This window comes from Thermobia domestica, chromosome 4 (assembly GCF_964235325.1).
Source record: "Thermobia domestica chromosome 4, izTheDome1.hap1.1, whole genome shotgun sequence".
NCBI lineage: Eukaryota > Metazoa > Arthropoda > Insecta > Zygentoma > Lepismatidae > Thermobia > Thermobia domestica.
Genome location: NC_137457.1, coordinates 52,086,162 through 52,100,504, shown reverse-complemented (window position 1 = coordinate 52,100,504; position 14,343 = coordinate 52,086,162). Strand labels below are relative to the sequence as shown.

The window sequence follows — 14,343 nt, the reverse complement described above, 5'->3', positions numbered from 1 at the left end:
TTCCTTTCCATTTTGAGAACATTAACATTCGATATACAATTCATTTAAACTTAACGCCTTCACACCATCTATAGTGGCTATATTTCAGATGAGAAAAAAAACAATTTATGCATTCTTTAATCCCCATTTTTAATTTCGTTTAAAGGTGAGTGTTTTAGTTTGCAGTTTGTTTCCAAATATCTGATGTTGTCAAATGGTACTGCTAATAAGCATCTTAAAGGAAATATAGTTTGCATGTATTTTATATATATGTTTCGCACTAATATGGATGCAGAAGTTATATTATTGTATGTTTTGCTGGCTTTTCAAATTCCTTCATTCCAATTTCAATGCTTTTTTATAACTGTGAATACATTATAAGAGATACTAATTTGATTCTATATTATTTTAATTAATATAAAATTTGAAAATGTTTCGACCTAGATCTGACAAGAGATATCTAAATTAGCTCATAAAAATGGACAACTGTGATTGAAATGAGTGATTTGGACAAATCGCTCTACTGGTAAGTTGATCTTTGCATAATTCCAAAATCCAAATATCTCAATGAGTTACTAGGGGGTGCGGCGGCTAAGTGGTAGAGCGTTCATTTCCGGTGCTTGGGGTCCCTGGTTCGATCCCGTGGACTTTGTGGTGGACAAACACCGTGCTCGTGGGTTTTCTCGGGGTTCTCCCAGTTCCTCCCACTTTCTTCATTCCACCACTTCACTCATCTCTCATCATCACCGTCTCCTTTAGCCTAACCGGCATAAGCGTGGGACGTAAAACTTAAAGATTTCAACGTGTTACTAACAAAGAAAAAATAAAAATACATTTGAATTCTAAGTAACCATTAGCAAATAGCTATTGAAAATCTGTTAAGGAAATAAAATTGTATAAACAAACAAATATATATAAGGATTCCTAGACATTCCCTTCAAATATCGTGGACAGGTATTCGCACAATCACAGATAAGGATTTGTTTACAAATTCCAGTTTTGGCCAATCAGAAGCAAGTATTTGTTTACATCTTTCAGGCGTGTCTATCATGTATTCAAGTAACTGGTCTTTTATTTTCAATAAATAATCCTTATATTTACGTTTAAATCTTAATTACTGTTCTTATGATCTATGAAAAAGATTTGTTATATATTGTTATTGTATAAATTGTTATTTAAAATAATATTAAGATTTAAAAGCAATAGTATCAATTACTGATGATACTATTATTTATTTTCTTATTTGGATGCATGTTTAAATAAATCCCAAGGTGAAGTCCGGGTATCAAAATTTTTGTCCACGAGCATTCAGGTCGAAAATAACCTGAAACAAGAAGATGCTTTTTCGCCATTATCATTGAACTTTGTCCTGGAATACGCTATAAGGAAAATCAGATAGCAACCAGGACGTAGAATTGAACGGTATTCACCAGGTTATGGCATATGCTGAAGATGTAAATTTAATAGGAGATGACCGGAGAACAATATAAAGAAATGCAGAGATCTTATTAAACGCTAGCAGGGACATGGGTTTAGAAGTTAATGTAGAGAAAACTAAATACATGGAAGTGCGTAAATACATGGTATTTCATTCGATTCAAACATATCTGCTATTTGTGTAATTATTTAGTCATATGATGTTCCGTTATAGTTTTTTTTGTAGCAAATGAATTTCACATGATGCTGGAATGTTTCTCAGTACAGTATTTACTCAAATTTTAGAAATTCGAATGCAGGAAATGACTACAAACGTCTTCCACTATTTTCAACATTTGTATTTCTTATTGCATAATGTTCTGAAGTACATTAAGGTCAGATGGGCAAGAACACATCTGAAAGAAGCTCAAGATAAACAAGCATTCTTATACTCTAGCAGTTTTTTATACGTCTGAGCTTCATTTATAGTTTTGTCGTCCCAATACATTATAACTTGAATTTTCTCAAAGCACTTTTCTCAAAGCATCAACTAGTTTTTTTTATTTGCATTGGTGAAATTATAACTTTTGGATTCAAATTTCACTCGTTTGGCTTACTACTGGAACGTCCATAGCATAAGTCTCTGATTAAGATGGCTACGTCTCGGAGATGATGTAAAAATTGAACACATTCTAATCATACTAGTTAAGAATAATCCGGAGTTGAAGACACGCATGATACAGTCAAATTCAACTTTTGTGCATAATAGTGAATCTAACATCTTTATTGCATAGCAGTGATCTTTATGTCTCCCGGGCGGACCCTCTCTCTCTCTCATACAGATACACACACACACATTATATATACGGACATGGTAAATACATAAAGGAATTTTGCTAATCCTAACTGCTTAAAAATATTGACTGCGGGTTAATATAATACCAATATTAATAAAAAATCTGAAATTAAAAAATTCACGTTCATATATATATATATATTGTGAATCTAACGATAAATGTGTATACCAGCCAGTCCAAAATCATTTTGTACTATATTGACCGAAAAATAGTCAGTGAATGGGATAGTAAGTAAATGACAGATTAAGTAACCGTCACCCTGATGTCAGTGACAAAACCTTCTCTCTAGATCCCAGAAATGGGAGAAATGTATTCGATATGTTCTTCGACGAAGAAAATATGTGTCAGTTACGATTAGTAACGTAATCTTATATGTGTGTATAAGAAATGAAATGAAGTGAAAAGCATGGACACCAGAAAGGATGATTCGGAAAAAGGTATAATATTATAGCTCGTATGAGAGTACAAGACAGAACTCGTATTTTTACTTTAAATATTTTTATATATGAGAGAAAAACTCATTTCTAACCATTTCAATTTTTATCTTTCACACATCATATTGTATACTATACTTCCTCAAGGACTTGTATTTAAGAAAACTTTATTAAATATAATTTCTCTTCTTTTTAATCTGTCTGTTAATACATATATAAATATATGTAGTTACATATCCTTGGATTGCTATTGTTCAACCTCGTGTATTTGTTGATATAATTATATGTATGTTTATTGCATGCCTATAAAATTCTGTTTGAAACTTTAATAGATGTAATAAATGTACTTAGATGATTTCTTTAAACTTTTTTCATCCATGCCGATACGCTGTTTTGTATATATGTCAGTGTGTGTGAATGAATGATCAATTTAGTTTTAAGTGGTACTATTTAATATTGGTTTACTATGGTATTGTTCATAATAAGTGTAGAATAGCATGTTGTATGTATTAATATCTGAGGGAGGTCATGAAACATAACTAATTTTAAAATATTTTAAAACCTCTCTCGGAGAGAGGCCAAAATAACATAATGAGCCTAAATAGCTACACTCTTTTCAGAAATCTCAAAATTTTTATTTGTGGGAAATATATGCATTACTTTATTTTTTTCCGTGGCTGATATGTATTCGATCTCCATTATAAATATTTAGATATTGGATACAGGTCCTTTAACATTTCAAAATAATATACAAACCATTAAATTAAAACTTGTTGTCTCCTGGGCTGGGTTAGAACAACTCTCACTAGTGCAGTTGGCTGGACCCAGGTTGGAGTAGTATGAGGGAACAATTGTCTCTTCGGGATTTTTTCAGAATTTATCCTCAAGTAATAACCTTCGAACATTAATCACCTCTTAACAACTATTCAAGTTCACTTACCATATTTCTATAATTATCCAGTAATCCTTTACATGTGGTATCCTTTTCCTTTCTCCTTTTTTTCCTTTCCTCTGCTTCTTTTTCCTCACTCTCTTTTTCCTCTCTCTAATGAAATTAAACTTACGTGTCAGAGTGGTAGACGCTGAGATGAAGTGAATTATCCAAGCTGGAAAAAAATTCGAATGTGGTTGGGTGCAGAATCATGCGCATATAATAGGCCGAAAGGAAAAATGTACGAAGAAGTACTGAAGGAAACTAACGAACGATGAGAGATAATGAAGGTTGTAGAAAAAGAATGAACAGCTTGTCCATGAATTTCACTTCATTTCATTTCTTATACACACATGTAAGATTACGTTACTAATCGTAACTGACACATATTCGGTTCGTCGAAGTACCTATCGAATACATTTCTCCCATTTCCCCTGTCAACAGAGAAGGGAAGAAGACAACCTAGAATAATAAAACCAAGAATAGAAAATCTAAATGCAGTTACGAACAAAGTTCTTATCAAAGAAAAAAACAACTCTCCCACGAGAGAGAAAATTAATACATTTCAATTTGAGCACCAACATATGACTGAAGCGAGAAAATATATGTTACTGTACTGTCGTAAAAGATGAGATATTTGACTTTCTCCAAATATTGCTTTACCTTGACAAGACCTGCAAATTTTTTGGCAAGACAAGGGACATCTAAAATTGAAAGTACTTAATTTCGAGATACTATTTGCATTACTGAAAGAACCAAATAGACGAGAACTGAAGTATAACTTAAAATGTATTTTATCCATTATTTTAGTTAAAAATTGAATCATATTGAAGTTGTTTTTTCTAGGTAGACGAATAAATGTTTTACCTCTCAATGTATTCCATCAATATATTTACCTCGCAAGCCACCATCAAAGGTATCCCGTAATTAATTATACACCTAACTTTGAGAGCAAAACGACCTATATAGATAGGCTACAAATTATATACGATGTGAAATATCATGATTTACACAATTTCCCCCACGAAGTTCATTATGTAAAATAATCGGAATCACAAGATATGAGAAAATCTACAATATGATTTTCATATACCAAAATAGGCTTCAAGGGGTGAACCATGAATTTTAACCTAAAATGCAAAATGATATTCTAATTTGAGAGTACGAAGAAGTTTTTTGTTTCGTTCGTCAGTTATCTTTAATAGCTGCACGTTCACGGTTATCAATAGAACACAATCGCAAACCCTAGTGGCGTAGCTAAGATAGATTTATCAAAAAGAATAAGTGTACTTAAACAATTCTTACCTGACAAATCTTTTCGTCCTTGCCCTGAAATTATGAGAATTGTACGTTTAGTAAAAAATGGTCTTAAATGAAAATTTTCAAATAGATAATTTCTCTATATATTGATTACAACATAAGTACTGTAACAAGATGAGGTACGGGGTTCTTTCTAAAAAAGGATCATTGTATGCATATAATTGTATTATTAAGTATCGTGAAGGGAGTACCTATATTTTGGGCATATAATGATATTAAAGCACAATCTGATAAATCACCATCATATATGCAACACAGAACGTGGTAGCAGCATTTTCCAAACAATAAAATGTTATCATTATGAATTAAACATACTAGAATCCTGTAATAAATGTCACTGTTGAGACTATAAATGCCAAACTATGATACTATCACAATCACCCTTAACTGTATATTTCTTCAAGTGAGTCAAATAAATCAAAATGAAGAAGCATTGTCAAAGATTTTGGGCATACGCTGCTTTTATTACAGTAAGTTTTGCCAATGATATTAATGTATTGCAATCGATATATCAACTACAAAATGACTTTATGAATATTTCCTTCTTTACATTACAAATTTAGTTATAACATTAATGGCACTATGTCCGTACGCCGTACGTTGTTCGTATTTTAGCCCGCAGGAGGGGCCTTATGTTTTATGTTATGGCTGTGGAGGTTTTTCTGGTGTTTTAGCCCCATATGCTATCTTAGTTATCTCGACCCATGAAAATATCTTTAACTAGTCTTTGAAAGGATGGACCTTTACCTTCTCGAAACTATAAAAAGGTTTACAAAAATGGTATTTTATGACTGAAACCATGCAAGTATCATCTTATTGCCAAAAAAATGCAAATGTACTGTTAGTAATTATATCATAATATTTGGCGCATATAATACATATCATTCTCTTCTCACTACTATAAAAATTTCCTAATTAGAATTAGTATTTTGACTGTAACCTACTTGTGCCATACAGAACATGGTTTAAATTTTCCTTGACGATCCAGCAATTCCATTTCATAAGCAGCAAAAAGATTAGTTTCCAATTCCACGTGTTTGAACATATCTGCTCCAAACAAAGTAGAAAAACAATCTAACGGAGTAAATGAAGGATCAAGAACAACGATAAACACTACAGTTACTTTGCAAACAGGAAAATACGGTTGGACATCACGATTGGACCACCTTCTGTCACTTTCTTTTACATTGCTATTAGATGAACCTGCACATGGTTCATCCAGCAACAAGGATTAACATCACCCAACCCAGAACTAGTTTTGCTTTCTCCGCCACTCCATCCTAACAGAAAGTCTTGATCTTCATCTCCTTCTAAATCAATGTGACTTACGTCAACTGCTGATAGTTCACCAAGCACACCTACAATATTCTAAGCATCCACATAATCATGGATGTATGTGGAAGCCATTTTATCAAAGTACAAATGTCGAGCTCAATTAGAAAGAAGGAGCACTGGATAGTAGTAGTGGTGACATATGTTGTCTGTATGGATAATGAAGACTTCTCTTCAAAGTAGTAGTGACGAATGTCGAGTACGTCCGTTATAATGCATTTAAAATGTAAAACATACGTTGTAGGGACAAAGATACTAAGTGTTAAATGTATACTGAACACATGTTATACCATGAGATAAAATCCACCTTCCAACGCAAATATAAAGATCGTGTTTCTTTATCTTAGAACATATTTAGAATCCATATTTTTCACGTAATGCTTGTATGCATAATAAGAGTAAGATATGATAACAGACTTTTCGTAACACCGTATGTCACATGAACGTTTTCAATTATCTTTCCAGGATTGAATATGAATATGGTAATATGATATTATACTAAACATTTTGAAAAGACTTGAATTATTTTATATTTGTTGGTAAATACAAAATATATTAGAAATTATGAGTATGTCTAAGAATATGCAAGTAGGATAAAGAAGAAAATTGTAACATTTAAATTTAATTAATTGTTTCACCAACTTGTTGCTGATATAAATCAGAGAAATGCATGAGGCTGACAAAGCCTCTCACTTCAGTAGTATAAAATTGAATTGAGAGGTGAAATATTGGTTGGTCTACCTAGAAGAATTCAATTTTTAACAAATATAATGGATAAAATACATTTTGTTATACTTCACTTCTTGTCTATTTAATTCTTTCAGTAACGCAAATAGCATCTTGAAGTTAAGTATTTTCAATTTTAGCTGTTCCTTGTTTTGCCAACAAATTTGTACCTCTTGTCCAAATTCAGAAATATTTGGAGAAAGTCAAATATCTCATCTTTTACGACAGTACAGTTGAACTGCACCCCTTTTGCTGTGTGGAGCTGAAAGACAGCAGACAATGGTGGTTCATTATAAATTTCAGTGTGGTTTCCAGAAGTATCGAAAGTCTGCAGCCCATCGAACCACTGAAATTCCATAGAAAATGAAGTAGGAATAGACACACAAAAAATATTCAGATGACATCTCGTAGTCTTCATGAAGAAAATAGCTATCACCACGAGATGACACCAGCCCATAATCTGGTCGCCAGCAAGAGATCTTGCAAAGTATTGTATATCGCATCTGAGTCTTCTGTATCAGAATCCAAGTCCGTTGGAACAAAAGCTTCCACCCACGAATCAGATGAAACTATATAACCAATAAAAACAGAAAACAAAGAAGGTTGAATTTTAGAGGCCTACATGTTGTATAGCACTACGTACCCATGTATCCAATATACATTTGGAAAGAACAATCATCGCAGACGGGTATTTTAATTCTTCTGTGCTTTAGGTTAAGTTGATAGGTTAGATTAGGTTAGGATTTCCAGGTAAGTATATTAGTTAACTAGGTAGCTTAGGTTAAGTAACATTATGAGGTAACTTGATTCTATGACTAACGACCATGTGTGACAATTCAGTTTTGAACGAATCTCTAGTAATAATATATAGGCCATTTCATTAATATTTTTTAATTACTTATTTGCTTGCCTCTTTGGATTATATAAACATCTTTAATAACGCAATAACCACAATCCATTCAAATAGTATAATTATATTTATCGTAATCATCAACAAGCTTTTTTTCATACGTAATCACATAATTAATATACATCCTCACCTATCACTTACAGGTCTTATATGAGCTACTCAGAACGACATTGAAGATGAAATCCAGAAAACCATACATGAATCATTCCTATCAAACTTCATTACAGAAACTAAAATTTGGAGGGTACATTAATGCGAAGCTATACAATAGACATCAGGAACATCGGGTTGGAAGGAAACATTATGAGGATCCTATGGGTCCAAGAACTTCCAAAAATTGCAATCCGATTAATTTCATACGCATAGTTCGAGGATTTTCCTTAATCTCTTGTTTTTATATCACGTAAAATTTTTCTTTTCTTTATAATATCGTAAATATATGGTACAGACTAAAATCCAAGTTGTCTACTGCCTATATAAAATTTGTATGATACATACATTGTAACAATATAGAACAACTTATTAAATGAATAAACAATTGGACATCGTAGCTAAGAATTTTCAGAACAGCAAAACTATAAAAACAGTAAATGAAATAACTATAAAGAAAATTTCGTAATCGATCACGAAGTGTAGCATTACACAGTAAAATATTTTTCCTCACCTCAGTCATATGTTGGTGCGGAAATGGAAATTTTAAAACTTTTCTGCCTCGTGGGAGAGTTGTTTATACTTTGATAAGATCATTGTTCATAGCTGCATTTCGATATTTTTTTTTGTTTTCATTATTCCAGTTTGTCTTCTGCCCTTGTCTCTCTGAACACGGTTGTGCAAACGGATTACCAAATAAGCTTCCTAAACATGCTGTTCCTTCGTTAGTACCACCTTCATGATTTCTCATCCTTCGTTAGTTTCTTTTAGTACTTCTTCGTACATATTTCCTTTCGGCCTATTATATGCGCATGATTCTGCACCCCAACTAAATTTAATTTTTTTCCAGCTTGGATAATTCACTTTATATCAGTGTCTACCAGTCTGACACGTACTAAAAATATTGTGTAGTACACACGTGCTACACCAAGTACCTTCGTGCACACCATTGCCTTGATAAATCATTTCCGATAATCCAGCAACACATTTCGTGATGTCAGCGGCTCTTTCTTCCAATTGCATGCTCATTTAGCTTGCACTATTCTCTATCCTGTGTATTATTGAATACTTCCTTCCGAAAATACTTGACTTATTAAATAGGAGAACGTCTTAAAGTCTAAGATTCACCCTTTTCATAGCCCATCTCTGTATTGTTCCCATGCACATTGTCATTTAGGTTTTCTTCTTACTTATCTTCCTTTCCAGTGCTTTCCACTCCATTGTTCTAGTTTGCAAGTGTTTCCTGCAAGAAACGTTTCTTTTCTCAGATATCAGTGCTATGTCAACAATAAACCTAACTGTGCTGAAAACATGGCCATTTACTTTTACGCCTTTCTCGATCCTATCCATTTTATTCATAAATTATTCAATGGAAACGTTGGAAACAAGAGGCGAACATGCTCATCCTAGCTTTACTCCTTTATGTATTCCCGCTTACATTTGATTTCTTCCTATAAGAGCTGCCTGTTTATTTTAAAGCTGTTATATAATTCTTCTGTCTCTGTAATCCAACTCGAGTTTCTTAAATGCTTCGAACATGATACTTCAATCTACGTTGTCAAAAGATTTCTCTATATTTACAAATGTACTGTTCAATGATGAACCGTAGGCTCGGTTTTGCTTCCCCTAATTCCGTTTTCCTCCTTAATCCAAACTGGTCGTCTGATAGCCGTTCTTCGACTTTCCTTCCACTCGTTTTGTGATAATTTTGCACAATTTTTCCGATGCACGGGAAAGGAAATTTATATGAAAAGTCAAAATATATATGTTCATATTGACATTATTATCAAACATCCACACAATTGTATTGCATATTACATTAGTATGCCAATAGTTCCATACTAAAGAGTGAAGACGAAAATTCACGGCGGAGTGTTATGTTGTGCTGTGGAAATCAATTGACTAACCAGTTTCGTTCATGTACTCATTTACTTTTAGTCGACTGTTATCTTCTGACAAGCATCAGCTATAACGAATTATTTGTGACTGCTTTATATACGAATCTCTTTGTGTTAAGAGGATGTATGTGTGACAAGCAAAATTTGTGGGAAATAATATAAAACTGGTTTCGTAGCAATTTATTTACTTTATGAAAAAAAATGGTAATTGATCATATATTAGCTTCATAGGATATAAGGGCAACATGTATATACTATTGAGAACGAAGTTAAACTATAAAATAGATTACACATAATTAATCTACCAGAACTTAAGTAACAAATAACATCTTGCCTACACATTTGAAATTGACTTCTACTTGAAATACAAAATATGTTTGCTTTTATCAATAATTATGACATGAACTAGAAAATTTAAACACTTAAGAAATTGAGTTAATATATATTTCTATCAAACTGTAATAATGCGATGTAGTGGCACAGTGGGTGTGAATTTAACATGTAAAGATGCAAAGTAAGTAATATGTCTAACGAGACAGGTACAGTTATTGAGCTTGCCATAACATGCCATTAAAAAGATTTCATCCCGCACCATTAAGACATTGTCAAACGAATAAATTGAAATACTATTATCTCCAACTAACTTTGTCATATGAATCTTGAAATAAATAGAATTACAAACACATCTACGTATATATACACGAAATATAATAGAGATATGAAAGTAAAAACATTTTAAAATTCAATGAAAATTACAAACTTAAATTCTATAAATCAATATTATCTTTTCTTTTAATCCAATATTCATTGATGTTATGCATGAAAAAGCAGTATGAAATTTGTAGTATATCAACTTGTAATATCATCTTGATTTTTCAACACATATTGACACATATCAATAATTTACTTGCTACTAAGGGTAGACCTATTTCGCTTATGGATAAACATTTTATGTTTAAACGAAAAAACTCATTGAAAATAATTATGTTAAATGAGGCTCATAACAAGAATCAGTTACTACATTAGCAAATATTAAACAATCTAAATTGTGGTAAATTTGTTTCCATCACCTAATAGGTGTTGTGTATTAAGCCTTCAAATATTTTTCCTGGGTCATATACAATACGCAGTGCACACAAAGCGTCATCAGGACTGTTAATTTTTATCGTATTGAATGTTCAATATTTTCTGAGAAAATTCAAGTAATACTCAGTCAAATGAAAGATTCTGTATAAATATGGACTGTACATTGACTAATAGCATGTACACAAAAGACAAACAAGTAGGTACATGCTTATTCTTTCACTCTAATGCAAACAATGTAAGTGTTGAACATAACCATTTTAGGGGTTTAGAAGGAACACTGAAACATTGAATACAAGAACGGATAGATATAATTGGCCTAATATATGGTTCGTTATTTTATATAATTTTGTTAGTACACGTCTTTATAGTTCAATGATAAGACATAGAACTGAATTTTAGCACGGTTCGTTTGCAAAAACACTAAATTATCCTTGGAATTTATCATTTTACTACTTCCCTTCTCTACCTTTGTTGTCTGCTAATTAAGGAAAGTTATTTGCTTTTAGTATGATCGAGTATTTCGTGAACACGGAACACGCTAATATTAGGTGGAATTCCGCCTACCAGACCATATATTGGCGGAATTACCTAAGTATTATTTTAAATAATTTCTTATAATAAGCTGTTGTTAAAACTGTTAAATAAAAATATTTAAATAACTAGATATAATACTTTGTTAATTGATTTTCTCCAATTGTGGTTGCACATTCTTACCTTTCGGCCTCCAAGCTCATCTCCTTTCCATATTCAACTCGGATATTGTTACGAGCTTTAAAATAATAGCGGGAAAGAAATTGGACTAATATAAATAAATTATCATACCACCATAGCACTTGGGTTCTATGAAAGGTGTTTGTAGGGAATAATCATATTTCCTTTGCGTATTATTATAAATTCTTTATTCTCCGTAATTAAAATTTGAAAGTATGGCGTGGTTCGTAAGTAAATTTATTTTAATGAAAATATCGTGGATGTACACCTTTATTATTTATTTATTTATTTATTTATTTAATTATATCCTTTCAACTTACTTTTTCTAAAGAATCTCCTATGATTGCGAAGTATTATTATTGCCTATCGCTCCACGTTTGTATTATCGGGTAATATATATACACAATACATTAAAATTATTGTTTACTTTTCTTATTATTGTTTTTGTTGTTAGTGGTATTAATATCGCGTCAAACAATATGCTTAGCTCAAAAAAGGTATATTTTCTTGAAGTAGTAAGTTTAAAGTAAACTTTTATCAGTATAAACACTTTTAACTTTCATTAAAATTTCAAATTAGATAATTTAATCATTGTAGTTCATTGAAGTACAGTTCAGAAATTTAAACATTTTTATATCTGTCATTTTCGGAAGTGAACCGAATACTCACTTTGTGTGATTGGATCTGGATTAATGTATATTTAAATGTTTAGTTTGCAAGACGATGGCGATAATTTGTGAAAACCCTGTGATGCCTTGCGAGATTAGAGGAATCACCGCGCAAGCGCTGTTATGTGAAAATATGTCCTAGATTTAATTTTTATTCATTTTACAAATTTTGAAGACACTATTTGTTTTTATTAGGCCTTTGGTGCAGACAGTAACAGCAGTTAGTATTCATTAAATAGTGTTAACTTTCTTTTCGATTTCAGGAAGGCACAGGGTTATAGCTAGCAACTCTCGCTGATCAAGTAGCGTCCTGTGGTAATTAATAGTTGGTTTAACTGGCACTATTTGCTACTCACTCTCCCTTATTTTGTTACGCTTATGCCAGTGAGCATGAGGTTTATACATCCAAGCAAGGAGTCCGACGTTAGAACAGCAAACCTCATATATATGCCGGGTATTTCAAAACAACACTGAAGACGTTTCGAATATTATTTCTGACATCAAGCAAGGCAAAAGTATAGACAAGCTTGGGTGCACATATGCATCCTTTCGGAGTTATAGGATGCCGAAAACAAAAGAAAAAGAGCTTCAAAACTCCTTAGCTCCAATGCTATTCGATCCATCCTGTATATTCATTGTGCCAAGTGTCAAATATGATTTGATTCTGAGATTTGTAACACACAGTCTTTTGCAACAAAAGAAAAATATTCCTAGAATCGTTTACAATAATTAGATTACCTCGTGTCAATATGTTACTCTATATCCATGGCAGAGTTTTCAAAGTTGAATTCAACATAAGCAATATTTCTAGCAATTCGTTCAGTTAAGTTGTGTTTAAATGCCCTTATAATACCTACATGGAATATCCGAATGATAGTTAAAATGCGCAAACACAAATCATGCGCTCTCTCCTGCCTGTTTACAAATTTTCTACTTTTTTTTTGAAAAATTGCACATTTGATGAGTTTTCTCCATAAAAGTTGGACGATCTACCCATTCCACAAAATCGAGCTACTGCTTGAATTCAAAAGTTGTCTAATTCTCTTGCCTTACATTGTCAAACTTTTATTAAAATACTTCTACTAATTAAAATTCAGCTTATAGTGCGATTGAGTTTTATTCAATCAGAGTTAAATAATCTTTTTTATAGCTAGGAAAACATTAATTTATAATGCTAGATATACGAGTCAATTATATAAAAGCTGTATATGTAATCCATAAGTAAATATTCCAAAGTGAAATCCAATAGGCTGTGTTATAGCGGTAGATCATAACACCTAACATGAAACACGTAAAACAATGAAGACCTAGAAGTTTTATAGATATCTAATATGGTACATTATTCCAAAATAGAATAAGATTTAAATTTATAAAAGATAATAAAAATGTTACATATTATATCCTTCAAAAGTTTAAGAGATGTTTCGAGGGAAAGACAATGTATAAATTAAATACTATTGAAATAGTATTACTAGTTAAATACTATTGAAAATCTGCATTTTCACGATCATTTCCACTATGGATTTTAATGTATACCATGAAAATAATATTTCGATGATTACTGGCGATGTATTATATATATTCTAGCGGGATAGGTTGATAATGTGGTAATATGGTGATATTGTGGTGAAGGAAATTCGTTCGCCAAAAAGGAAAACTTATTTTGAAGCAGCAAACTGATGTGACGAAGAGGATCTTCGACATTTATGTAGTTCTCGTAAGGGGAACATGTTTTGGTTTCATTTAGACCCGAGCAATATCGGCACTTAAATGGATTGGAACAAGTTGACGTGGTATGGTCGTTGTAAATCTGACACTTATCACAGAGAATAGGTAATGGTCCATGTGTTTTGAATAGTTCAACGGGATGTATTTTCTTGTAAATGGGTGCACATAAACGTAACAAGTAATCAATCGTGTCCTGT

At 32.1% G+C, this 14,343-nt stretch overlaps 1 long non-coding RNA gene across 1 annotated transcript in view; it reads right to left on the bottom strand.

Moving 5' to 3' along the window:
- Nucleotides 1–14,343, bottom strand: part of LOC145682760 (uncharacterized) — a 780,074-nt gene that overhangs the window by 333,874 nt on the left and 431,857 nt on the right. Inside the window, exon 7 of the long non-coding RNA XR_014130953.1 lies at nt 4,923–4,946. This is a non-coding gene — a long non-coding RNA (uncharacterized LOC145682760). The remainder of the gene's footprint in view (nt 1–4,922; nt 4,947–14,343) is intronic.